This window comes from Sarcophilus harrisii, chromosome 3 (genome assembly GCF_902635505.1).
Source record: "Sarcophilus harrisii chromosome 3, mSarHar1.11, whole genome shotgun sequence".
NCBI lineage: Eukaryota > Metazoa > Chordata > Mammalia > Dasyuromorphia > Dasyuridae > Sarcophilus > Sarcophilus harrisii.
Genome location: NC_045428.1, coordinates 314724365 through 314749324, shown reverse-complemented (window position 1 = coordinate 314749324; position 24960 = coordinate 314724365). Strand labels below are relative to the sequence as shown.

The 24960-nt window shown below is 40.4% G+C and overlaps 2 non-coding genes and 2 pseudogenes across 2 annotated transcripts; 3 read left to right on the top strand and 1 right to left on the bottom strand.

Annotated features, from left to right (window-relative positions):
* Nucleotides 1-4987: 4987 nt before the first annotated feature.
* LOC111719719 lies at nt 4988-5151 on the bottom strand. Its single transcript, XR_002769724.1, has one exon. It is a non-coding gene; the product is annotated as a U1 spliceosomal RNA (small nuclear RNA).
* A 6613-nt stretch (nt 5152-11764) lies between these two features.
* LOC111720299 lies at nt 11765-11928 on the top strand. The gene has a single exon (XR_002770028.2). It is a non-coding gene; the product is annotated as a U1 spliceosomal RNA (small nuclear RNA).
* A 3560-nt stretch (nt 11929-15488) lies between these two features.
* Nucleotides 15489-15643, top strand: LOC116423120 (annotated as a pseudogene).
* Nucleotides 15644-19501: 3858 nt separating this feature from the next.
* LOC116423124 lies at nt 19502-19681 on the top strand (annotated as a pseudogene).
* The last annotated feature ends 5279 nt before the right edge of the window (nt 19682-24960 follow it).

The following is a 24960-nucleotide window of genomic DNA, read 5'->3' as shown; positions in this document are numbered from 1 at the left end:
TGTTTCATTGTTTAATTTTTGACATAAACATTCATAGTATTATTTATAGAATAATGATTACATTAAAGTTAAAAAGGAGAAGATAAGGTCAAAATAGGCTCCATATTAAGGATAACTGATCTTTTTTCTTGAAAGATATGTAAAGAGTTGGTACTAGGGACATAAGGGAAAAGATTAGGAAAAGTAATAGGGAAAGAATCCTGAAATTCTGGCATTTGAATGAAAACTGACTCCTAAGTCAACTTAATAACTAATAATGATAGATAATATTTAGATAGCAGTTATTATGCCCCAGGTACTGTACTAAGTGTTTTTCAATCATTATCTCTTTTGATCATCTCAACAATCCTGCAATGTAGGTACTATTATTAATCCCATCTTACAGATGAAGGGATTGAGGCAAACTTCGGTTATATGACTTGCTCAATGTCACACATCCAATCAAATGTCTGAGACTGGATTTGAACTCAGGTGTTTGTTTTACAAACAAAATAGAGACATATCAAAATATCTAAGATAATATAAAGGAAGGCTTGCAGATATAGAGAACGTCAGTATATTCTGTACCATTAGAAAATGCTGTAAATATCATCTAGGAGGAAAATGGATTGAATTTTTAAGAAGTACTGAAATGACTCTCCCAATTCTATGGAAGGCCCTCAACAAATGGATACTATGCTGGGGTAGTGCAGAAACAAATATAATAGAACACATATTCTGTGAAGCATCTGCCAAAAGAATATGTGGACAAGGCATCTGAAACCTTAAACCTCTGATAATGCAAATGTCTTTCTGAGTGCAATTTTAAGCCAGTTGGTTTACATGACTGGAGAAAAATAAACAATCATAATGAGTTCAATTCTGAGAACCCAGAAGAATAAATTCTGAATTCCTCTGTTTTTAAAAAGAAGACGTCTCAATTTCTAGCTGAAAACAAAAGGCAAGGTCTGGTCAGGATGGGTCAGACTAGAGATGGGAAACTTTAGTCAATGAATAGATGAAGTTAAAAAGCTTCCATAGCCATATATCTGACTCCTAAAAGCATATTTTCTGTTGTGTTCTTCCTTTTTTTTTTTTTTTTTTAATAATATAATGGTTCTCTCTGGGAGCAGGTTTCTTGGGGAGGTTTTCTGGAGGCAGCCTTAGTTTCGGTTCAAAATAATAATCACTTCAAATGAAGCCAGGTGTTAAAGTAGTTCTTTATTATTTCTTCCAAAATAGCCCAGTTAGCTTTCTTTGGTTCTGAGAGCTCTTGTTGCTAGCTTCAGCCTCTTTCTGAATCCTGGTTCTGCCCGACTGCAGATTACCTTCTCAATCTCCTGAGCTGAACTCTCACTCTGTCAATCTTCCAAAGTGACTTCTGGCTCTATCTCAAATCTGACTCGTGGCTTCTTCTGAACTGACTCTGACTGACTCACTGAAGCTCTTTTTATGCTCTGTGTAAAAGGTTGACTCCTCCTCCGAGAGTGGGATTATGGGAGGTGTGAATTCACAAAATTACAAGGTTAACTTTGTGTATCTCCCATACTTGTGAACTCCAATGTGTGAACTCTAATGTGCAAACTTTTTTTTTTTTAAGTTACTCAACAAATTTAATCTGATTAAACAAATATATGTGGCATACTGCATACAAGGCACTGAGCTACCAAATAACGTTAACATTACACTTGTGATTTCAAAATACCTCTTTTGCGCAGTGAATGTATATATGAATATGTTAATGTGTATACTCTTAAAGGTGCAAACCCAAGCACACAAGCATTGCTTCCATCAATTCCACTTAGTACCTTGTTTCATGTTCTGGCCCATAACATCTCCTTGTAAGATCAGATCAATCATACTGAACCATGCTAAATTAGATAATTATTGTCTCTATCAATTCTAATGAGTTAACACTTTGTAAGGATTCCAACATTTTCTATGCCTTTATAAGATGTAAATCATGCATAGAAATTACCAAAGAAAAACAAACTGAAGCTGTGTGAGAAAAAAACAGGTAACAGATAACGGGGGGGAAATACCCATGAAGAGAAATTGGAAAGAAAACAGGTGAAACACAAATTCCTTCCTCCTCCACAAATCTGAGAGGTAAATTATCCTATGTTCTTCTTTGTTTATAGTATCATTCTTTATGTCTAGATCATGAACCCATTTCGACATTATTTTGGTATACGGCGTTAGGTGTGCTTCTATGCCTACTTTCTGCCATATTAGTTTTTCCCAGCAGTTTTTGTCAAATAGTGAATTCTTATCCCAAAAGGTGGGGCTTTTTGGTTTGTTAAATACTAGATTGTTATAGTCATTGGCTTTTGTTTTATGAGCCTAACCTATTCCACTGATCAACTAGTCTATTTCTTAGCCAGTACCAAATGGTTTTGATGACTGCTGCTTTATAATATAGTTTTAGATCTGGTACAGCCAGGCCACCTTCATTTGATGTTAGAAATCCTTACAAATTGTTAAGTCATTAGAGTTGATAGAAACAATGCTTATGGTTCATACCTTTGGAGCTCATACCTTTAAGAAAGTTTACATAAGAGTTCATACATTAGAGTTCACAAGTCCGGGAGATTCACACCTCCCATAATCCCACTTTCTCAGAGGAGGAGTCAACCTCTGAGTTCACACCTTTGGGAGAGCATATATAAAAAGCTCTCAGAGCGTCAGTGAAGAAACTTCGGGAGATTGACAAAGCAGGAGTGAGTGGAGAAGTCAGTTGGAGATTGAGAAGCCAGGAGTCGGAGTTGAGCTAGAGGTAGAAGCTGGAAGAGCTAAAAGACAAGCTGCAAGAGCTTTTGGAACCAAGGAGGAAGATAGACCTCTAAGAAAACTAACCAGGCTATTTTGGAAGAGACAATAAAAGATTGGATTTTATCTCCCAGCTGTATTTGAGGTGATTATTACTTTGAACCGAAACTAAGGCTGCCTCCAGAAAGACCCCCTCCCCTGCCCTCCCCCAGAAATCTGCCCCCAGAGAACGATTATATTATAGAAAAGAAGAGAACACCACAATTTGTTTTTTTTTCCCCATTAGTTCCCTTGAAATTCTTGACCTTTGTTCTTCCAGATTAATTTTGTTGTTATTTTTTCTAGTTCAATAAAGTAAGTTTCTTGGGAGTTTGATTGGAATAATACTAACTAAATAAATTAGTTTAGGGAGCATTGTCATCTTTATTATATTTTCTCGACCTATCCATGAGCACTTGATATTTTCCCAATTGTTTAGATCTGACTTAATTTGTGTGAAAAGTGTTTTGTATTTTTGCTCATATAATTCCCGACTTTCCCTTGGCAGATAGATTAGCAAATATTTTATATTATCAAGTTATTTTAAGTGGAATTTCTCTTTGTAATTCTTGCTTTTGGATGTTGTTAGAAATGTATAAGAATGTTGAAGATTTATGTGGATTTATTTTGTATCCTGAAACTTTGCTAAAGTTGTGGATTATTTCTAATAGCTTTTTAGATGATTCTCTGGAGTCTCTAAGTATACCATCATATTATCTGCAAAGAGTGATAATTTAGTTTCCTCATTAACTAATCTAATTCCTTTAATCTCTTTTTCTTCTCTTATTGCCAAGGCTAGAATTTCTAATACAATATTGAATAGCAATGGCAAAGAAGAACTAGAGATCATTATTGATCATAAAATAGATAATTTTGATTATATAAAGTTATAAAGATTTTGTACAAACAAAACTAATGCAGACATGACTACAAGGGAAGCAATAAACTGGGAAAACATTTTTATATCCAAGGGTTCTGATAAAGACATCATTTGTACACTATATAAAGAACTGACTCAAGTTTATAATACAAGCCATTCTCCAACTGATAAATGGCCAAAGGATATGAACAATTTTCAGATAAAGAATTTAAAATTATTTGTAGCCACACGAAAAGGTGCTCCAAATCACTATTGATGAGAGATTTCTCTGAGATATCACTACACACCTCTCAGATTGGCTAAGGTGACAGGAAAAGAAAACGAGGAATGTTGGAGGGAATGTGGGAAAACTGGGACACTGATACATTGTTGGTGGAACTGTGAACGGATCCAATCATTCTGGAGAGTAGTTTGGAACTGTGCTCAAAAAATTATCAAACTGCATAATCTTTGATCCAACAATGTTTCTACTGGGATTATATCCCAAAGAGATCTTAAAAGAGGGAAAGGGACCCACATGTGCAAAAATGTTTGTGGCAGCCCTCTTTGTAGTGGCAAGAAAACTGGAAACTGAGTGGATGTCCACTGGTATCAATGGCTGAATAAATTATGGTATATGAATGCTATGGAATACTATTGTTCTGTAAGAAATGACCAGTAAGATGATTTCAGAGAGGCTTGGAGAGACCTACATGAACTGATGCAGAGTGAAACGAACAGAACCAGGAAATTATACACAGCAAGACTATATGATGATCAATTCTTACAGACATGGCTCTCTTCAACACTGAGATGATTCAAAGCAGTTCCATTTGTGCTGTGATGAAGAGAACCATCTGGACCCAGAGAGAACCATGGCAACAGAAGGTGGAACACAACATAGCATTTTCACTCTGTTATTTACTTGCATTTTGTTTTTCTTTTTCTTCCTTCTTGATCTGATTTTTCTTGTGCAACCAGATAACTGCATAGAAATATATATATATACACATATTGGATCTAACATACATGTATCTCAACGTATTTTAACACATTGGATTTACAACTTGAATAGGTTTAGAAATCAATGCACTAGCTATCATCCCCATAATTACTGCCCCCAAATAACCCGCGCCTGGGCGCCACAGACGGAGAAGCAGGTAGGGAAAAGTGAAAAATTAGCAAAAAGTGCAAGAGGGTCTATGTACAAAAAATTACAAATGCATGCGCTTCATAAAGAAAAAGAAAGCGTGCAGAAGGAACAAAAAACATGCTTTCACCTCCAAAACTTCGTAAGCAAAAAAAACGCTTGACTAAAACTTACATTTCAATACTGATTATCAGGGGAGAGCGCGAACGCAGTCCCCCACTACCACAAATTATGCAGTCGAGTTTCCCGCATTTGGGGAAATCGCAGGGGTCAGCCCATCCGGAGTGCAATGGATAAGCCTCGCCCTGGGGAAACCACCTTCGTGATCATGGAATCACCCCTGCCAGGTAAGTATGCTTTCCTCCACCACGCTCGCCCTCTCCCTCCGCATGCTCACACATCACGCACACGGTCACCAACACAACATGTCCCACACACCAGCCTCCAGCCCCGCAAACCACAGAAATCAAAAAATATTTCTATTATACAAATGTAGGAGCTACGACCCTCACATCTACACTTTTCAGAGAGAGAAAACTATTTGGAGAATACAGGCCCTTAAAGACTCTTCATTTGCATATTGCCTCCCCTTTTGTGACGTTTCTCAGTCTTCCATCGTCAGCCATAGACCTGCCTTATGCAGCATTAGGCATTTCCTCATTCCTCTGGAGCGAAAGCAGATTCGCTTCATTGTTCCGTTCTTTCTTTCTTTCTTTCTTTCACCTCATCCTCCTTGCTTCCCATGAAGTAATTACCAATTTTAGGTTTAATATGATGACAATAACGCCACATAACTTAGGTAAAACTTTTAGAATTTTCCAAATAGCCAAATACAACAAAGTTGTAATTTTCTCTTAATTTTTATTTTTATAAAGGTGAAAAATCTTGCAATTACATTTGCTTTTATATTATAAATCGATTAGCAAAGCTAAATAAACTCATGTAGGAAAGGAATCTACATGTGCACAACGGTCGTGGCAGCAGTCTGTTTGTAGAAAAAAAGAACGGAGCCTGTGATGTCCAATAATTGGGGAAATGACCGGTGTTGCGGAATATGGATATTGTTGAATATGATTGTTCTGTAAAAAATGATCAGCACGGCGATTTTAGAGAGGCCTAGAAACACTTACATGAACTGATGCTAAGTGAAATGAGCATAACCAGATCATTATACATAAATAAATAATATTATATAATGATCAATTCTGCATGGATTTTCCAACAATGACATGATTGTGCTGTTCCAATGATCTTGTGATGAAAGGAGTCATCTACACCCAGAGTTCCAGTCCGTGGGATCTGAGTGTGGAACACAACATAGCATTCTCACTCTTTTTGTTGTTGTCTGCTTGCATTCTGATTTCTTTGTCATTTTTTTCCCCTTTTGGATCTGATTTTTCATATACAGCAAGATTATTGTTTAAATATGCTTGAAAATACATTGAATGTACTGAAACTAAATTGGATTTAACATATATTTTAACATGCTCCAATATGGTATTGAATATCTGGGAGGGTGGGGAAGGAGAGGAAAATTTGGAACACAAGGTTTTGTAGAGGTCCGTGTTGGAAAATTAATGTTGTGTATATTTTGAAAAGGAAAAAAACTTTAATAAAATAAATAAGTGAAGAAACTTTCCACCTTCTTTTAGTTGTTACACTTATTCTGTCCCCAAGCTGTTGAGCTTTGGAAGTTCTCAGGGAGGATTTCTATTCCATTCAATAAGTTACCCTGTTGTTTTAGGGAAAGACAAGACAATTCTTAAGATTGAGATAATATGTTTGAAATTGGACTTCGATTTACTAAGTTCTAATTAGCTGTTCTAGAAAAACTGAATATTGTCATTTGGTTATTTTCAATTCATAGGAACCATTTCTCTTTTGTGAGCCAGGAAAGGGTTAAAGTGCCAATTTTTGTTACATAGCCTTGTGTTGAATTTTTCCTTGATAACTCAAAAGCAGGCTGTTGGTTGCCAGAGTTACTCAATAGCAACGACCTGCTTTTCTGTTTTCCTAAAGTTCCCAAACTCTTAAATCTGCTGTTAAGACAGTTGATGCAAACAGATTACAATTTACATATCCCTTCAGTGGGCTTTGATTAGAGTCCCTTTAAAACTGCTTTTACTAGCATATCTGGAATAACAAATTTAACTGAACGATGTCTATTTTCTTTCTCCCTGCTGTAGTCAGGGAAGGAGGGAAGGGGGAAGAAAAAAGAGACTCTCTCTCCTCTTTGCATTAACTTCCTAGTCCTGGAGAGGCCTTAATGTAGTTGAATTTGCTTCCAAATTTCCGTGTAAACACAGATCAGTGGGCTTAACAGATGCAGAGGCTGGCTTTCTCACCTCACCCATTCAGTTGCTGGATTGGTGTCCCGCTGAAGGCTGTGGTGACTGGTGCCAGGATCTCTATTTAATGATAGTTTCAGGTGTGCTAGGGCTCAGAGAATGATAACCATGGGGTCTGTCCCTTACTCCATCTCCCACACACAATAATTCGTGCCCCCCCTTCCTGAGTTGAGGAGTTGTTTGGGCAAGGAGTATGGGATCCCTATGACTGTTGCTGCTTCCCCCATTTGTACAGGTGAGGCAGAATTTGAGTTTCCCTATAGTTCTTCAGCATTCTCTGTTCTTAATCTGATCTGACCTGAGAAGGGTAGCAAAAAGGTGCTATTTACCCAGTTGTCTTTTTGTTTGTTTGTTTGTCTTTTGTTTTATTATTAATTTTTTTGGATGACTAATTGCTAGACTTCTTAATCATGTCTCTCAAAACCTTGAGAATCAGCTAAGATGTTATTTTAGCAGTTCTATAGTTTTAATTAGTTGACGTTATTAGACCTGGGGTCCAGAAGAAAAAGTCAGGGAAATCTTTCCTTAACAAATTGTAGCTCACAGAAAGGACATGACACAGACATTCTGTGAAGAGACAGAGACACAGACAAAAATGGCATGAAAAAGGACTGTTCCATCTTTGCCCAAAGCCATAAACTTGGAAAAAGAAAAACAACCCCTCAGTTATTAACATGGTGCTAAGATAAACCATTCTTTTAAATGATAGAAACAATAATTGGGGTTGGGATTGGAAAGGCCCAGGATGGACTTGGGAGATGGGTAACCAAGAAGGGAGCCACCTGTTTGGAGGTGTGAATTGCCAGGCCTGTCCAGCACAGAAGAAGAACAAAAGCAGAAGCAAGGCAAGTGACTGTTCTGTCCCTGAAGGGGAGGAAATGTTCTAGCTCAGGCCACAGCTGCCACTTGCTTTTCTAAACTTGGCTCAGTCAATAGAGAGGCGGCCCCGTAGAGCAGATGAGACAAGGGAGGCCAGGCAGCCAAAGAAGTGCAGATGAGCAGGTTTTGCAAGTATGTTCCCTAAAGAGGACAAATAGTGGGTGGGAAAGATGATTGAGGTTGCAGGCGAAGGCGAGGTGGTGGAGGTCAGAGCGCTTGCGTGTGCGCGAGGCTTTTGTGTGTGGGGCGTGTGTGATTGATGTGTGGGAGCGTCGCTCGGGTGATCCTGTGTTTAGAGTGTGTGTGTGCAGGGAGCGCTGGAGCGCGGTGTGATTGAGCATACTTACATGGTAGGGTTGATTCCATGATCACGAAGGTGGTTTCCCCAGGGCGAGGCTTATAAGTAAGATTGCTTATAAGTAAGATTAAGATTATTAAGTAAGATTGGAATCATGGGTAGCTCTTTTTATTCTGTTCCTTGCCACATTGGTTGGTATCATTATCCCATTTGATCGAGACATATCTAAGGAGTAAATCCATGTAGTTGCATGCTAGTTGTGATCAAGTTTCAGATTGTGTAGACACCCCCAACCATATTAATGCTTGTTCCATTGTTTAGTTCTGTTTAACTTCATTATCTATTATTCTTTTAAGGGATCAGATACATTTAAAAAAGTGATCTGTGAAATGAACAGTCTGAATAGATTCTGTTTGAGCTCTAGGTAAAACAGTCAGTGACATAAATAGTTGTGATAGCTTCTAGAACTCCAGCAATGAGTAATCCAACATTTGAAAATGCTTTTGGGATTCATGCCCAGTAATGATATTGTTAGATCATCCCATATCTGAGATGTGAAAATGTGTGGGATGGGCAGATAATAAGTTTACCACTGCCTGTAATTGAAAACATTGTGTGAAGGGTGCTCAAATAGCAAAGATGCTAAAGTTATCACCTATCTTTGGGGACATCACTCCTTGTCTTGTCGTTATGCCTCTCCATTGGACTTCAGTGACTCTGGAAGAGAGTTGGTTACTTGTGCAAGTGCTTCATTTAATTCTATTCACACAAGAATCAGGATCCTGATGTCATTAGCTTTTTAAAAGTGACTCAAGTGACTTATTAGGGAAAGAGAGTTACATAAACTACTCAAAATAAATATTGGGAAGCAGAACAATACAGTTCCACAACCAAGCTATTACAAGCATTTCTGAAGCTCAGAGATCTTTGACATACTTGTGATCCCTTTCATATATCAGTAATCCCCCTTTGAGTGAACTCTGCCTGAATTTGGAGATGCCTATAGCTGCCAGAAATCATAGAACATCCTTAATTGGTTCAAGGGCAACTCTGAGCAGAAGCTATAAACTATTTGGGACTTTCTGAACATCCTGGCTTATTATATCTACAGACATTCTCTTCCCCTTAACTCCTTCCTGCTCAAAAGCCTCTAGGCACCATTAACTATTTTCCATATCTGCTTGGAGCAGTTGAGAACTCTCCCTCTTTGCTCCTTTGTAGAATCTCTTCCTTACAGGCTTCTTTTCTCAGAGAATATGTAGTCGGTATGTTGACTCTCTATTTGCTTAGATCCTTTATGAACCCGAGGGTCTTTTTTTCACAATGGTTAATGACATCAAAGAGCATAGTAAAGGCACATATAAAATTAATTTTCTCTCTCTGTAACTTCTGCCATAGATCATTTCTTATTTAACTGGTGAGAACCCACTGTTTTCTTGTATATTATAGTACGGTAGAGGGTGAGATCTCCTTTGAAAAAAAAAAGCCACCAAACAGTATTTAAATGGTTTAAAGAAGTAGATAAAGTGGGCTCTAAAATTGCTCTTCCTCACCAATCTTCTGTGTTTTGATAAGAAATAGTGCAGAACCAAAAGGCCCCACAGAGCGCCCTAAACCTACTGCTCTTGTTCTTCACCTTTATCTCTCAGTACTTTCTCAGGCCATCACTCTCAAATGGGGGAAGAGCATCTTTCGGTAAATTAATTTCCTTCCCACCCGTCCTTCTGAACAGGCTCAACTCACAGTATCTATTTCTACTCTATAATTCTTCATTGATTGGGACCACTGCAAATATAAGGGCTGTTAAAATAATCCCTGTAGTCCTCCCTCACAAGAACTCTTTTCTTTTGATTCTCTTGAATTTCTTACTCTTGATTTCATATGATGATCTTTCTTGCCAAGTCAAACTTCAACTCCTTTCCCTTGTTGTTCCCTAGGGCTTCCAACTGATGGTCTAACACCATCTCATTTTATCTCAATCTTCATTCTTTATCCTGTTCTGCACACCAAAAGTCTTTCCATTTTAAGTAAACAAAGAAACCATCTTTAAATATTTATCTTCATCATATCTTTCTTCTCTTCTTAGATAACTTTGAAAATTCTCCTACCAGGTGCCCATTCATTATCTGTCTAAATGGATGGTGCAGCATCAGAGTGGGTAAGAAACAACTTTTAATTGAATCAAACAATCAGAAACCAAACTAGTGCTTTGTTTACTCTTCGAATCAACCAGTCCTAGTGTGAAAGATCAGATCAAACTGAGTAAACCAAATGGAATCTCCTCCTCACTTAAGGAACAAAGAAAGACCCAGAGAATGATGCAACCATGGGTCTGTCCTCACTCCACCTCCCCACACACAATTCATGCCCCCTTCCTGAGTTGAGGAGTTGTTTGAAGGAGATGGAACTTATGACTGCTGCTGCTTCCGTCGCAGGTGAGTGTAGAACTTGAGTTTCCATAGTCTCTCAGCATTCTCTGTTCTTAATCTGATCTGACCTGAGAAGGGTAGCAAAAAGGTGCTATTTACCCAGTTGTGTTTTTGATTGTTTGTCTTTTGTTTTATTATTAATTTTTTTGGATGACTAATTGCTAGACTTCTTAATCATGTCTCTCAAAACCTTGAGAATCTGCTAAGATGTTATTTTAGCAGTTCTATACAAATTGAAGGATTATATTAGACCTGGGGTCCAGAGGAAAAAGTCAGGGAAATCTTTCCTTAACAAATTGTAGCTCACAGAAAGGACATGACACAGACATTCTGTGAAGAGACAGAGACACAGACAAAAATGGCATGAAAAAGGACTGTTCCATCTTTGCCCAAAGCCATAAAACTTGAAAAAGAAAAACAACCCCTCAGTTATTAACATGGTGCTAAGATAAACCATTCTTTTAAATGATAGAAACAATAATTGGGGTTGGGGACGTTGGAAAAGGCCTAGGATGGACTTGGGGGAGATGGGTGAATCCAAGAAGGGAGCCAATTCGTTTGGAGGTGTGAATTCTGCCAGGCTCTGGTCCAGTACAGAAGAACAAAAGCAGAAGCAAGGCAAGTGACTGGTCTGTCCCTTTGAAGGGGAGGAAATGCCCTAGCCTGGCGACAGTTGCCAATTACTTGCTTTTCTAAACGTGGCTTCCAGTCAATAATAGAGGGCGGTCTCCTGCAGAGCAGATGAGATGAGCGATGTCAGTAAGGGCCAAAGCATTATGCAGATGAGCAGGCTTCGGTAAGTATGTTCCCTAAAGAGGTCAGCTAGCGTGGGTGGGAAAGATGGATTTTCGAGGTTGTGAGGGGCGAAGCAAGGAGGTGGCGTGGAGGCTCAGGAGCATGGCGGGAAGTGCTGAGGCTTTTGTGTGTGGGGGGCAGATTTACGGGAGCGTCGCTCGGGTGATCCTGTGTTTAGTGTGTGTGTGTGCAGGGGAGCGCTGGAGCGCGGTGATTGACATACTGGCTCAAGGGTGGTGATTCCATGATCACAGAAGATGGCTTCCAGGGCGAGAGGCTTCCTCCATTGCACCTGGATGTGTTGACCTCATGATTTCCCCAAATGCGGGAAACTCGACTGTATAATTTGTGTTAGTGGGGGACTGCGTTCGCGCTCTCCCCTCTCTTTGACGTTCAATGGAAAGAAAAACCATAACCCGTCTTGTTTCCTAGCGATATTCTTCTCTCTTCCCACCAAAGGACCTTAACCTCTCCCGTAGCTGCCCGCTGCAACCTTATAGTGTTTCTTGACCCTGCAGTGTCTTGGTCTTTGTTTCCCTTGCTCTGTCTGGGGAAGAAATGTCTCTTTCCTTTCAGACTCTTAAACACATCGCCTTGGTCAGTTTAGAACTTGGGAAGTAAGTTCTTACCTCCCTTTCTCTGGCATCCAGCCTACTGCTGAATCGGCCCAGAAAAGTGGCTGCTGCAGCGACCATTTTTATCCAGATCTTGGGGAATTCAGAGAGTGAAATCCTTGCCTGTGTGGCTGGAAGGGTTTATAGGGACAGGGCAAGAGTGAAGGCAGGTGACCAAAGAATATGGACGTTCTGGACAATTATTCCCCAAATGGCAATCAAACTGTGCAGATCCTTTGGCCTAGCAGATACCACTTCTAGGTCTGCATCCCAAAGAGATCAAAAAAAAAAAAAAAAAAAAAAAAAAAAAAAAAAAAGGCAAAAGGTGCAGAAGAGGTACAAAAATATTTATTGTAGCCCTTTCTTGTGCTGGGGAGATGTTGGCTATTGAACGGCCTCCCAGTGACTGGAGAATGGCTCAGCAAGTTGAGTTCATCCCACTCACATTCACACTTATGACTGGTAACTCTACCCTTCCCCTATCCTCTTCTTTTCTAATTCTGACCACTACCTTCCTTAAGCCACTCTTCCTCCTATCCCATCCCCTTGCTCTCAACTCCTATTGGGCAAGATGAATTTCTCGCTCTCGCGGTTGCTCCCTCTCACGGTTGCTCGCTCTCTGTCTCTCCTTCCCTCCCTTCTTTGCTTCTGTCCTTTCTTTTCTTAAACGTGTGCATTTGTTTACATGTTGCCACGTTTATCACGTGACACCAGAAAAATCAGATTAAAATGGGGGAAAAGTGAGAAAGAAAGAAAAGCAAGCAAACAAAAACAACAAAGGTAGAAATACTATATTGTGATCCACGTTCAGTCCCTACAGATTTCTTTGTGGATGGAGATGTCTCTCTCCATCACGAGTGCACTAGATTTGTCCTGAATAATATCAGTTTTGAAAAGAGCCAAGCCCACCAGAATTGATCATCACATTGTCTCGTCGTTGCTGGGTACGGTGTTCGTTTGGTTCTGCTCATGTCACTTAGCATCCTGGCCTTTCTGAAATCATCCCGCTGATCGTTTCTTAAAGAACAATAATATTTCATAACATACCTATACCATAACTTTAGTCAGTTGCAACTTAGTTCCTTGCTACTCCAAAAAGCTCTGGTACAAGCATTTTTGCACATGTTGGTCCTTTGCCCTTTTGGATATATTTTTTAAAACTATTTTTATTTTTATTCTTTTGGGAGGAGCAGGAATTTTGTGAGAGGACAGTTAAAAGTAAGCCAGCGCGAACTCACCAACAATGTATTTAGGTGTCCTGCCCCACATCCCTCCAATATTGATCATTATCTTTTCCTGTCATCTTGGCCAATCTGGGGGGTGTGTAGTGGTACCTCTTAATTTGCACGTGTCTAATCAATAGGGATTTAGAACCTTTTTTTTTATGACTAGAAATGGTTTTAATTTCGGGAAGATGAATTTGTCAACCGCGTGTATTTATATTCTTCCCTTTTTGAACCAGGTCAGGGACAGTGAGCATGCCTGTTGCTTCCCACCTTTCCATTTTTCTTTGGAGATCATCTCATCCTAAGCGCCTCACACTCTGTCTCACTTCTCCTTCCAGCTTTTAAGCGATAATGATAACGCCCCTTTGCATTAGATGTCATCTTCTGTTTCTCACCATCACACCTTGTAGGTTTTGTCTACTTTGAATCTTTGTGTTGGAAATGTCAACTCTATCCAGTTCTCATCTGGTCATCATAACCATCCAACAAAACCCACCAATATCAGACGAGAACGCTGATGAATCAGCTCAAGGCAGACCAAGTATAAAGCAAAGGTATGATTAATAGGGCAAGACAGTGACTGCTCTCAAGGATTATCGGTGATGATAAAGACTTGGCTGGTCTGTCCCAGTGATCAATCTGTCCGTGGGTCATTTTATTAAAACTGAAATGCCCTTTCTTTTTTTCATTTTTTAATTTCTATTTTGAATTTGCTTTCCAAATTTCTGCAAATCATTTATCTCAACACGGGCATTATAATGCTGGTAACATCTAAAGCCCTAAGGAAGGCTTCAAATAGAAGTGATGATGTCAACAAAAGTTAGTATTCATATAACCTTGTTTTATGCTAAAACACTTGTTGCAAACATGTGATCTTCACAAAACTAATCAGAAAAACTGGGGCAGTTAAAATAGCTACATAATTATATTCCCAACTGAAACACAGATCAGTAAATACGGGATGCAGAGGCGATTCGCTCTCACCTCACCCACTCAGTTTCTGGACAGAACCCGCTGAAGCCTATGGTGAATGGTGCCAGGATCTCTGTTTGATGACAGTTTCAGGTGCCAGGGCTCAGAGAATGTTAACATGGAGTCTGTCCCCAGCTGCTTTCCAGGTCCTCCCACACACAGTGCACCCTGGGAGTTGTTTGGGCAAAAGGGATCCCTCATCACTGTTGCTGGCCTCTAATAGTGAGACAGAATTCTGAGTTTCCAGAGTTCTTCAAATATTCTCTTGTTCCTTGATCTGATCTGATCTGGAGAAGGTTAGCAAACAAACTATTTACCCAGTTGTGTTTTTGTTTGTTTGTTTGTCTTTTGTTTTATTATTAATTTTTTTGGATGACTAATTGCTGGACTTCTTAATCATGTCTCTCAAAACCTTGAGAATCTGCTAAGATGTTATTTTAGCAGTTCTATAGTTTTAATTAGTTGACTTACACCAGAGGAAAAAGTCAGGGAACAGGCACCAGCTTCACAGAAATGACATGGCTGATTCTGTGAAGAGACAGAGACACAGACAAAATGGCATGTGAAAAGATCTGTCCACTGTCCAAATAATTTGAAAAGATAAACAACCTTGGTTATTAAAAATGGTACAGATCAACTATTCTTTTAAATGATAGAACAATGATTGAAGGGTTATATCAGGATGACCTTTGGGGAGTCATGAACTAAGAAGGAGCCAATTGTTTAAGATGAACTGCTGAATGTCCATTACAGAAGAAGAACAAAAGCAGAAGCAAGGTGCGACTGGTCTGTCCTTTGAAGGGAGGAATGCCTCAGTTCATGACAGTTGCCAATCACTGCTTTTTCTAAACGTGTATACCAGTCAATAATAGAGGGCGGTCCCCATAGAGCAGATGAGATGAGTGATGTCAAGGGCCAAAGCATTATGTAGATGAGCAGTGTTCAAGTATTCCTAGTGAGGCCCAGCCATGGGCGTGGAAAGGTGGATTTCAGGCTGTGAGGGCGAAGGTGGTGAGCCTGAGCGCGCGTGCGCTTTTGGGGAAGCAAGATTGATGTGGGAGCGTCAGCCGCGATCCTGTGTTTAGAGTGTGTGTGTGTGTGCAGGAGCGTTGACAAGCGGTGTGATTGAGCATACTATCGGCAGGCGATTCCACGATCACGAAGGTGGTTTCCCCAGGCGAGGCTTATCCATTGCACCGGATGGTTGACTCATGATTTCCCCCCAAATGCGGAAACTCGACTGCATAATTTGTGCTAGTGGGGGACTGCGTTCGCGCTCTCCCCTGTCTCTGATGTTCAAAGGAAAGAAAAAATAAATCACAACCTGTCTTGTTTTCTAGCCACGTTTTTCTCCCTTCCCACCAAGGAACCTTAACGTAATCCTGTAGTGTGCCCGCTGCAGTCTCAGCACCAGCGTGTTTCTTTGACCTCCTGCAGTGTCTTGGTTCATCCCTTTGCTCTGGGGAAAACCCTTTCCTTCAGACCCTTAAACACACGTCAATATTTGCAGTCCCAAAGCTCACCTTTCTGGCATCAGCTTGAATCGCCCAGAAAAGGCTGCTGCAGCGACCACTTTATCCAGAGATCTTGGGACGAGAGAGTGAACCCTGCCTGTGTGGCTGAAGGCCAGGACAGGGCATGCGAAGGCACATGGACAAAATAGAGAGAGACCTGACTCTAATTTATAAGAAATCGCTCATTCTCCTAATAAATGGTCAAAGATATGAACAGACAATTCTCGTCAAGAAACTGTAACCATTTCTAGCCATATAAAAGATCTCCGTCATTATTAATCAGAGAAATGCAAATTACACAACTCTGGGATACCACCACATTCCCACTGACTAGCTGTAACACAGGAAAGATACAATGTAATGTTGGAGGGAAAGTAAAACAGGACATTGTTACTTCACAGGAACTATGCCTGCAAGTTATCAAAGTGTGCATACACAGTACAGCAGTGTTACTACTGGGCTTATAGCCCAAAGACATCTTAAAGAAGGGAAAGGGATCTGTATGTGCACGAATTTTTGTAGCAGCCCTTTTTGTAGTGGCCAGAAACTGGAAACTGAGCAGATGCCCTCAATTGGAGAATAGCTGAATAAATTGTGGTATATGAATATTATGGAATGTTATTGTTCGGTAAGAAATGACCAACAGATGTTTTCAGAAAGGCCGAGAGTCTACACAAACGGATGCTGAGTGAAATGAAAGAGGCCAGGAGATCATTATATACTTCAACAACAACACTATGATGCATCACTCCTGATGGATCACTATCTTTTCACTATATTAAACCAAATCAGTTCCAACGGAGCAGTAATGAACTGAATCAGCTACACCCAGCGAAAGCCCTGGGAGATGACTAAGAGTCACATTGAATTCCATCCCTATATTTTGCCTGCTCAGTATTTTGGATTTCCTTCATACACTTTTGTACACTATTTCAGAGTCCGATACGTTTTGTACAACAAAACAACGATTTGGTCATGTATAGTTATTGTGTATCTAATTTATACTTTAATATATTTAACATCTACTGGTCATCCTGCCATCTGGGAGAGGGGGTGGGGAGAAGGAGGGAAAAATTGGAAGAAGAGGTTTGGCAATTGTCAATGCTGAAAAATCACCCATACATATAACTTGTAAATAAAAAGCTATTAAAAAAAAAAAGAAGAAAAAAGAAAGAGTATGGGCATTCTGGAGGATTATGCCCAGAGAGCAACCAAACTGTGCAGACTCTTTGGCCCAGCAATACCACTTTTAGGTCTGCATCCCAAAGAGATCAAAAAAAAAAAAAAAAAAAAAAAAAGACAAAGAAGTACAAATATATTTATTGTAGCCCTTTCTTGTGCTGGCGAGATGTTGGAAATTGAGCGGACTCCCAGGGACTGGAGAATGGCTCACCAAGTTGTATTATATGAAGCACATGCGTATTCTGGTCTTTATTCTATTCTCTTATAGTTCTATTTTACCAACGAGTTCATCCCACTCACATTCCCACTTATGACTGCTAACGCTTCCCCCATCCTATTCTCTTCTAATTCTTCTTTGTCTTTCAACCTGTCCCATCCACAAAAGTCTAATTTGCTTCTTCTGACCACTACCTTCCTTAAGCCACTTTCCGCCTATTCCACCCCGCTTTTCTTATCTCCTTTCTATTGGGCAAGATAAATTTCTCGCTCTCCGGATTCTCTCTCTCTCTCTCTCTCTCTCTCTCTCTCTCTCTCTCTCTCTCTCTCTCTCCTTCCCTCCCTTCTTTGCTTCCGTCCTTTCTTTTCTTAAACGTGTGCATTTGTTTACGTTTCCACATTTATCATGTGTCACCAGAAAAAGCAGATCAAAATGGGGGAAAAGTGAGAAAGAAAGAAAAGCAAGCAAACAAAACCCATAAAGTACAACACATGTTGTGATCCACGCCAGTCCCTCAGATTTCTTTGTGATGATGTCTCCATCACGAGTGCACTGATTTGGCTTCTGAATCATCTTGTTTTGAAAAGAGCCAGTCTACCAGAGGATCATGACATTGTCTCGTAAGTTGCTATGGTGTTCGCTATTCTTTGCCTATGTCACTTAGCATCAATTAGTGTAAGTCTCTCCAGGCCTTTCTGAAATCATCCCGCTGATCGTTTCTGAAAGAACAATAATATTCCATAACATAGCTATACCATAACTTTAGTCAGTTGCAACTTAGTTCCTTGCTACTCCAACAAGCTCTGTTACAAGCATTTTTGCACATGTTGGTCCTTTCCCCCTTTGGATATATATTTTTTAAATATATTTTTATTTATCTCTTTGGGATACAGACCCAGGAGCGACACTCATGATCAGTGAAAAGATTGGTTTGATAGCTCTTGGGCATAATTCCAAATTGTTTCTCGAGGTTGAGCAGTTTGCAACTCTTACCAACAATGTATTTAGTGTCCTTGCTTCCACATCCCTCCACATTATCATTCTCTTTTCCTGGGTCCAACAATCTGGGAGGTGTGTAGTGGTACCTCTTAATTTGCACGTGTCTAATCAAGAGGGTCTTAGGGCATTTTTTCTTATGACTAGAAATGGTTTTAATTTCAGGAAGATGAATTTCTAAACCGGATGTATGTATATTCTTCCCTTCTTGAACCAGTTCAGGGACAGTGAGCATGCCTATTGCTTCCCACCTTTCCATTTTTCTTTGGAGATCATCTCATCCTAAGTGCCTCACACTCTGTCTCACTTCCTCTCCTTCCAGCTTCCTTGTTGATAATGATAACGATCTTTGCATTACAAGTGTCATCTTCAAGATCACAGGCTCCTTTTGAGTCTTGTGTTGTAATGTCAAATTTCCCATCCAGTTCTCATCTGGTCATCACAAAGCCATCCAACAAAACCCACAATTAACATCAGACGAGAAACGCTGATGAATCAGCCTGCTATGGACCAAGTATGTGCTAAAACGGCGATTGGGAAACGAGGGCAAAAGACAGTGACTGTTTCAGTTACTATCAGATGATAAAGACTGGCTGGTCTGTCCTGAAGGGATTGGGAAGCACCGTCCGTGGTTGTCGGTTGAAATCTGCTAGGTCGTTCAAGGACCTCAGTGAAAGCCGGTTTTTGAAGGGGGAAACGGAGTGGTTTGTTCCTTCACGTCTTCCTGCCCGGGAACATTCCTCCACCCTGAAAATGCCTGCTTCTCCTCCTCCTGTCAAGGTTTGACAAGGCGAAATGCAAGAAGCCTTCCAGAGCGGGACAGAACGTCGGTGGAAGTGCTGGTTCTGGATCCAAGGGACAGCGGAGGGCCCTGGCGCTCTGCTGCTGGGTCGGCTTTCGCTTTTGAAGAGCTTTGAAGAAGAAAGGGAGGAAGGAGAAATGAAGGAAAGGGAAAGTGAAAGATGGGAGGGTGGAGTTATGCAATGCTGGAGCAGGCTCTGTAGGCAGGGTTTGTGGGCTGCAGGCGTGCCCTACCAAGAAAGTGGCCTGACGTATAAAGGTCCGTTTCTGTGGCGCGCGCTGGCGCTGGTGTGGTCGTGGCAAAGGCCCAGGCTGTCAGCTACTCGGTCGGGGTGTAGGGAGGCAGAGGCGCGGCGGCGGCTGGGTGAGCTGCCAGGTGGGGCTGAGTGCAAAAGGGTGTTGTGGGGAAGGGTGAGGAGTGAGTTGACAAAGTTATCGCTTCTCGGCCTTGGCTAAGATCAAGTGTAGTATCTGTTCTTATCAGTTTAATATCTGATACGTCCTCTATCTGGAGGACAATATATTAAATGGATTTTTTTGACTCTAGGAGGGAATAGAGCTGCTCCGTCCACCCACGCATCGACCCAGCATGCACTCTGAACGGTATTTCCTCCGGGGATTGTTTTCTGTGTGGGAAAAGAAAGTTGTGGACAATTTGCGCTCCTTTGTTAGAGGCAAACCTTCTTGTGGCCGACCACCCGAGGCGTTTCTCCTTTTTTCTCTTTCCCTTCTCCTTATCAAATGCCTGCTTGAGATAGCCCCACACCGGGAAAAGCAAGAAAACTTGCATGTTTACACGACAAGATGAGCTCTTGAGCTCATAATAACCTTTTTGTATTAACCTGAGTTCAATTAACTTCTTCTCTTAGACAACAGTCAACCTGCTTGAGGACAACTCTATTATTCACGATTTCTCCCTGGGGTTCCCATTCATTTGGCACTGCCTCATCGTCTGCCCGGGAAGAGTAACTGGAATTGCCCCAAACATGAAGACTTTCTCTGGGAGGAATGGGCAGAAGGCCACAATTTCTCTTGACTTTGTGTTTGCCACTGGACTTCAGTGACTGAAAGAGAGTTGGTCAGAGCAACTCCTGCCCTCATGCACGAGCAACTTGTGCAAGGGCCTCATTTAATCCAGTTCACACACACGGTCCCTAGATGTTTTAAGCCTTTTAAAATGAAGGACAAAGAACGTCTCTGCTAGGGAAACAAGATCAATATGTGATGTGAGAAGTCTGAAGAGATTCTGTTGGCTCTGTAGCTAAAACGGCCACTGGCGCAAATAGTTCCGACAGCTGCTTGAACTCCAGCAATGAGTAATCCAACAAACCTGTTTTTGCTATTTCTATTGGTTTCTAATTTTCTTTTGATGTCATCCCAAGCCTGTCTGCCCGCTGTTCTGTACCCATTGTGATTAATCTTAGTAGTCATTATCAATCACTTAGTAGGCCTCGAAGATGGCGTTCTATAATAAGAACTATGGGCTATGACTTAGAAGTAAGACACTAGGATAAAACACAATTGCAACATTGTACAATCTACCCTCGTGGTCCATTCATGATTTGGATTCCAGCGTCATTTCTTAAGATGGTATCTCTTGTTAGATATATCTGTGGATTTGTTAAGCATACCAGCCCTGAACGGCTGGTTCTGACGGCCCTGAAACATTGTGGAATCCCCTATCTGAGATGTGAAATTGTGTCCCATCCTAAGTTTCAACAGGGGACCCATCTAGATAGTTTGGAGTTCATTCACCCACCCCTTCCAGTTTCTTCCCAGACCTATGGGGCCCAAAGTCTTCTGGAGAGCCGGGGCAATGATCTCCTTCTCTGAAACTTCCTGCTGAGAATGGGCATAGAGCTGAGTCATCTACAGGGTTCCACTTTATTTTCTTTTTCTTTTTCTTTTTCTTTTCTTTTCTTTCTTTTTTTTTCTTTTTTTTTCTTTTTTTTTGGATAAGGTGGAACACAACTATAACTGACTAAAATCTAAAATAAAAAAACCAATTGAACAAATAGAGTTCAGGATAATCTGAGATAGAGAAACAAGACCAGAAAGACTGCTATAACATATAGAGAAGCCAAGATAGATTGGCCAGCAACTTTTCATGTAAAGAAACATATTTGTATCACAGGACATACAGTACATACAAATGTTCAAGATGTTTCAGCTTTAGTTTCAATAAACAATCCAATGAGAGTTGTCTCACAGACACTCATGTTAATTGGTCTTAGATTATTTTAGAAAACTTTAAGGATCTTATTTCATACAGACATAAACATTAAGTAGCAGATACATGATTAGGTCAAATATTCATTCACCTAATTATTTACCGATGTAATGACTACATATTTTCAGATTGAAAACAGCAAGTATGCTCGTGGCTTCTAGTGACCATTTGCTCTGATTCCAGAAATTTTGTATAGGAGGAAAATGCAGGTGTATGACTATAATACATCAAAACTGGGTTTTCAGGCTCCATTCTAGGAGCATGCACACTACAGGATAAAGCTCAGGTCAATCACCAATTATAACATTTTCACCTTATGGCCAGATGCAGGAATAATCCGGTGGGGGAAAGAAAGAAACAGAACTGGGAAACCGGGTCAGAAGGATCTGACTTTGAGCAGAGACTAAGGCTGTTGTGCCAGCTCTTGCCTGGATAAGAGGTCCACCTGTGATAGTTCAGGAAGTAACTGGCATTTCTCCCTGAGTAACATGGCCTTTCTCTCAAATGGTCAGATTATTGACTGATCAGGCAATGAAATTCAGAACTCAAGAGAGCATCAGTTACAGTCCCAAGAGATTTTACAGCAAATGCTATGAATCACCACTTAGGGCTAGTTAAATCAATTTCTTAAGATTTCCCAAGACTTACACCCATAGCAAGTTTTGCTTAACATTGCTTATAGGTTTAAAACTCATCCTGATGCAAAGGATCAATCATTAAACAACCTTATAGATTCTTAGTAAACACATTCTTTGTATAAGCACTATACATCCTAAAGAGGCTCATTTCTCAAGACTGATAACCTTGCTTACCCTGATGGTTTCAAGAAAAATCTCAAGCTTACAAATTAAGGGGAGTTTATAGAGACCCCAAGAAAGGGGCTGAGCTTGCAGTTGCCCACCCCAACTATTCTTAGTGTTTTCGTGGGCTGTGCTCTTCCATACTTCCCCCCTCCCCAAGTCTGTGAAGGGGGGAAAAATTGCTGCACACCCTCATCCTTGAAGGTGAATTGATAAGGCTTTCACCTCATCCTCCTTGCTTCCCATGAAGTAATTACCAATTTTAGGTTTAATATGATGACAATAATGCCACATAACTTAGGTAACAATTTCAGAATTTTCCTAATAGCCAAATACAACAAAGTTGTAATTTTCTCTTAATTTTTATTTTTTAGCAAAGGTGAAAATACCCTAAATTACATTTGCTTTTTATATTATAAAACGGGATTAGCAAAGCTAAATAAACTTGTGAGGGAAAGGGACCCACATGTGCACAAATGGTTGTGGCAGCAGCCCTGTTTGTAGTGGCAAGAAACGGGAGCCTGGGTGGATGTCCATCAATTGGGGAATGACTGAGTAAGTTATGGAATATGGATATTGTTGAATATGATTGTTCTGTAAAAAATGATCAGCACGGCGATTTTAGAGAGGCCTAGAAACACTTACATGAACTGATGCTAAGTGAAATGAGCATAACCAGATCATTATACATGGCAACAACAATATTATATAATGATCAATTCTGGTGGACGTGATTCTTTCCAACAATGACATGATTGCGGCCAGTTCCAATGATCTTGTGATGAAAGGAGTCATCTACACCCAGAGTTCCAGTCCGTGGGATCTGAGTGTGGAACACAACATAGCATTCTCACTCTTTTTGTTGTTGTCTGCTTGCATTCTGATTTCTTTGTCATTTTTTTCCCCTTTTGGATCTGATTTTTCATATACAGCAAGATTATTGTTTAAATATGCTTGAAAATACATTGAATGTACTGAAACTAAATTGGATTTAACATATATTTTAACATGTCTAACATACATTGGATTATCTGGGAGGGTGGGGAAGGAGAGGAAAATTTGGAACACAAGGTTTTGTAGAGGTCCGTGTTGGAAAATTAATGTTGTGTATATTTTGAAAAGGAAAAAAATCCTTTAATAAAATAAATAAGTAAAGAAACTTTCCACCTTCTTTTAGTTGTTACACTTATTCTGTCCCCAAGCTGTTGAGCTTTGGAAGTTCTCAGGGAGGATTTCTATTCCCTTCAATAAGTTGCCCTTTTGTTTTAGGGAAAGACAAGACAATTCTTAAGATTGAGATAGAACAGATGTTTAAATTGACTTCGATTTACTAAGTTCTAATTAGCTGTTCTAGAGAAACTGAATATTGTCATTTGGTTATTTTCAATTCATAGGAACCATTTCTCTTTTGTGAGCCAGGAAAGGGTTAAAGTGCCAATTTTTGTTGCTGACAGGGCCCTCAGAAGCTGACTCTTGATAACTCAAAAGCAGGCTGTTGGTTGCCAGAGTTTCTCAAGTAGCAACGACCTGCTTTTCTGTTTTCCTAAAGTTCCCAAACTCTTAAATCTGCTGTTAAGACAGTTGATGCAAAGAGATTATAATTTACATATCCCTTCAGTGGGCTTTGATTAGAGTCCCTTTAAAAGTGCTTTTACTGGCATATCTGGAATAACAAATTTAAATGAACGATGTCTATTTTCTTTCTCCCTGCTGTAGTCAGGGAAGGAGGGAAGGGGGAAGAAAATGAGACTCTCTCTCCTCTTTGCATTACCTTCCTAGTCCTGGAGAGGCCTTAATTTAGTTGAATTTGCTTCCATATTTCCGTGTAAACACAGATCAGTGGGCTTAACAGATGTAGAGGCTGGCTTTCTCACCTCACCCATTCAGTTGCTGGACAGAACCCGCTGAAGGCTGTGGTGACTGGTGCCAGGATCTCTATTTAATGATAGTTTCAGGTGCTAGGGCTCAGAGAATGATAACCATGGAGTCTGTCCCTTACTCCACCTCCCACACACAATAATTCGTGCCCCCCCCCTTCCTGAGTTGGGGAGTTGTTTGGGCAAGGAGTATGGGATCCCTGTGACTGTTGCTGCTTCCCCCATTTGTACAGGTGAGGCAGAATTTGAGTTTCCCTATAGTTCTTCAGCATTCTCTGTTCTTAATCTGATCTGACCTGAGAAGGGGTAGCAAAAAGGTGCTGTTTACCCAGTTGTCTTTTTGTTTGTTTGTTTGTCTTTTGTTTTATTATTAATTTTTTTGGATGACTAATTGCTGGACTTCTTAATCATGTCTCTCAAAACCTTGAGAATCTGCTAAGATGTTATTTTAGCAGTTCTATAGTTTTAATTAGTTGACGTTATTAGACCTGGGGTCCAGAGGAAAAAGTCAGGGAAATCTTTCCTTAACAAATTGTAGCTCACAGAAAGGACATGACACAGACATTCTGTGAAGAGACAGAGACACAGACAAAAATGGCATGAAAAAGGACTGTTCCATCTTTGCCCAAAGCCATAAACTTGAAAAAGAAAAACAACCCCTCAGTTATTAACATGGTGCTAAGATAAACCATTCTTTTAAATGATAGAAACAATAATTGGGGTTGGGGACGTTGGAAAAGGCCTAGGATGGACTTGGGAGATGGGTAACCAAGAAGGGAGCCACCTGTTTGGAGGTGTGAATTGCCAGGCCTGTCCAGCACAGAAGAAGAACAAAAGCAGAAGCAAGGCAAGGACTGTTCTGTCCCTGAAGGGGAGGAAATGTTCTAGCTCAGGCCACAGCTGCCACTTGCTTTTCTAAACTTGGCTCAGTCAATAGAGAGGCGGCCCCGTAGAGCAGATGAGACAAGGGAGGCCAGGCAGCCAAA